General features: G+C 48.0%; 1 long non-coding RNA gene across 1 annotated transcript in view; it reads left to right on the top strand.

Moving 5' to 3' along the window:
* The first annotated feature begins 299 nt into the window (after window positions 1-299).
* The window catches only part of LOC111814321, a 22973-nt gene continuing 20079 nt past the window's right edge, over window positions 300-3193 (top strand). The window contains exons 1-2 of the long non-coding RNA XR_002819339.1: window positions 300-421; window positions 572-663. This is a non-coding gene — a long non-coding RNA (uncharacterized LOC111814321). The remainder of the gene's footprint in view (window positions 422-571; window positions 664-3193) is intronic.

Genomic DNA, 3193 nt, shown 5'->3' with positions numbered 1-3193 from the left:
GCTCTTATTGTAGGGGTTGGGTGAGTGGCTCTTCCTGGCTCCCTCCAGGTCATGGATACCTAGTTAGAATGTCAGTCCCTGACATTTATCTTAGGAAGTATGCAGCTGCATTTATTCCATCTTTTTCTCTTGAGGTCTGACTCACAGGGGAAGTACCTGTCTTTCCCTCCGTGGTTGCAAGTTTTCTCCTCTTCTGCACTGGCTCCTTTGTTAGTCTAGTCCTATCTGACTGCCTGTACTATTTTTAATCTAACGTAGCTGTCTATAACAATTTTTGTTATTAGAGTTCCATGGCTGGGGCCCTGGCTCTGTGTGTCCCAGCAGACTGGTGTGGCCACTCTGCCCAAATGCCAGGCGAGGACAGGAGCAGTGCCAAAGGGCAGAAGAGGAGTCTTACCTGTGGCCATGCTGGGCAGGACAGGTAAGGAGGTTCAGGATGTGTGTCGGGGGCTGGCAGAAGCTTTGGTATTTTACGGGGTAAGGAAAACAAAGGCAAGGGTGGGAGGGTCATGGAGCTGGGCAGATGACTGTGGCCAGGCTACGGGTTGATTAATCTGTGTCTCTCCTTCAGTTCTGCAAGGTGGCTCTGGAGAAGTTTTCACTGGCCTTGTCTGGTTCCCGTGAGAAGATTGCTGCTGTTGGGAGATGGCCCCTTCAGGACTGGTGAGTTGGCCTGCCCAGAATCCCTGGTGCCTGTGGGTTTGGCCCGGTGAGTGGAGTCTTGTAGGTGCCCCCACAGGGCGATTGGAGCACGGTGTGAGAGCGGGCAGTGGAATGCCCCTGTAAATCCTGAAAATGCTGTAGGGGGTCTTGGAACCTCAGTTAAGAAGGGGATAAGGTGGGGTAGGTCCTTTGAGGGCTGGCTGATGAGCCTTGTATTACTAATCCTGAGACAGCTGCTCCCTGTGTGGTCAGCATGCCTGTGTGTGGGCTGGGCAGGAGTCTGACCCAGACTTGTAAGGTGACAAAGGAGACAGCTATACACCAAGCAGGGGTGCCAAGGTTTAATCTGCTTTTACTCACGTTTTGGACATCCCTAAGCCCAGCCTCCAGGTCTCTGTTACATTTTCTTATTACAGGAAGCAAAAGCAGGAGGTAAAGAACCCAGCATCTCTCTGAGATTGGAACTGTGCCTTCTGGGTTTTTTCTCCCCTTTAATCTTGAGTTCTAGCTGTCATTACTTGGCATGGGGTTTGGTACATTGTAGAATACTCGACCAATTGTATTAAATATTTAAGCATCAGAAGGAATTTAAAAATTCATAATCTAGGGCTGGCTTGATAGCTGAACGGAGTAAAAGCGCCTGCTTAGGCAGAGCACAGCGGCCAGGGTTCGATCCCTGGTGTGCCATGCTGGCCCCACGCCCAGGGCTTGCTGAGAGGCGACTGAGACTGGGCGTGGTGGCACATGCGCCTATACCTCCAGCGGGAGGCTGAAAACAGGAGTATCACTATGAGTCCGATTTGTCGTTAGACCCTGTAGACTCTGTTCTAAAGACATAAAAAAGTCTATAAATTAAGGCAGGCATATATGCTGTGTTTTTGTGTTTGGCCACCTGATACTTATGTCAGTGTCTGAACTCATTTTGCATTCTTTTGAGATATCTGGGGAGGAATTGAGTATTTTGGAAGGTTCATCATTTTAATGATGTTTATTGCATATTTGTTGTTAAACTGGTGTTACTTGGCACTGCTAAAAGAAGCATGTTACAGGGCCTTCTGGAGTGGAGTGGAACGTCTGATTTTAAAGTGCAAAATAGGACTCACAAGGGGAACATGACAGGGAAGGAACCTGTGTGCTGTCACTCCCCTCCTCTTGCCACATGCTGCACTTGCTGCCCTACTAATGGATCTGTTTTTCGGTGCCGGTTGAAACTGACTAGAATCCCTCTGGCTGGAGGCTGTCCGCTCCAAGAGAGCCCCCAGAAGATAACACTGTGCTCAGTGGTGGGGTTCTGTTCCGGCATATTCCATCCCTTCAGCCCTGCACTTACAGGATTGGCCTTGATTCACTGAAATGTGGGCTCATCAGCTTCGAATTGTGTGAATTCCTGGGCCTCACCTTGAAGGTGAAATAGGAGAAACTCCCAAAGGAAAAGATATCAGGGACGAGTCAGTGTTCGCTAAAATGAAGAAGGAATTTTAGGAACGACAGAGATTAAGAGCAGACTATATTTATTGCAGGAAAGAAAGCTTCTCTCTGAGAGAGGGACAGAAAGGGACCTAAGTGGGTGGGCTCCGAACCCTACCTTTTCTAGGGATTTTTATAGAGTAAAACCATGAAGTGAGGCTTGTCCGAGGTGGAACACAGGAGCTGACAAGAAGGGCTTGTGGTGGGATAAAACCATGGTGAACCACTCAGATTACAAGTATAATTGCTCAGGTAAAACTGATTAACTCGAATCAAATGAGGGAATCGAAAATCACATAGCAAGAGGGCCTCAATACAGAACTGGTGTTCTTCCTGTATGGGGTTGGGTTAGAGACTCTTCCAGGCTTTTTTCAAGGTAATTCATGCCAACTTAGAACATCAGTCCCTGATGTCTGTCCCTAGGGTGGTCTGTGGGGGCATTAATCTTTTGTCTTTAGGTCTGGCCCACTGGGGTGGTGCCTGTCTCTCCTGCAGTTGGGAGGTATCTTGTCCTTTATACTTGCTCCTTTGAGCGCCTCACTTTGTCTGACTGCTTGGAATATTTTTCTCTGATTTGGCCGCCTACAACAAAGGGTAACTGTTTCCTTCATTTCTGGTGCCTCCTTGTCTTCATATATCAACCTCATGGAGTGATAGGTTTTTCCGGATGGCAGCACAGGAGAAAAACAGGCAGAAAGAAAAAGGGAAAGGGGATTTATTATCTTGGAGGACAGGGAGAGAATCTGGGGAAGATAAGATATTCTCTGAACTAGAGTAAAGGGAGGCTTTCATGGCCTTTTTTTTTTATTTTGGTCAGGGGTGGAGTTTGAGGGGGATGTTTAGAACTTCCTGAGGAGCTGACTGGGGTCTTCCTTGAGGCAGCAGAAAAGGTGAAAGGAAATTGCACCTTGGGCTGAGTTGGAGAAGAGGGGAGGAGGGGGTCTCTGGGAAGATGAACTGTTGTTGTAAGGGTTTTGCCCGTATTAGAGGACCACCATAATAATCCAGCAGTTCCTCCTAGGGCCAGAACCTGTCATGGAGTAACTATGCAGTGTTCAAATTT

The sequence above is a fragment of the Octodon degus genome, unplaced genomic scaffold (assembly GCF_000260255.1).
Source record: "Octodon degus isolate 3935 unplaced genomic scaffold, OctDeg1.0 scaffold00291, whole genome shotgun sequence".
NCBI classification, from domain to species: domain Eukaryota; kingdom Metazoa; phylum Chordata; class Mammalia; order Rodentia; family Octodontidae; genus Octodon; species Octodon degus.
The sequence above is the reverse complement of the archived record's forward strand: the minus strand, read 5'-3'. Positions and strand labels throughout refer to the sequence as shown.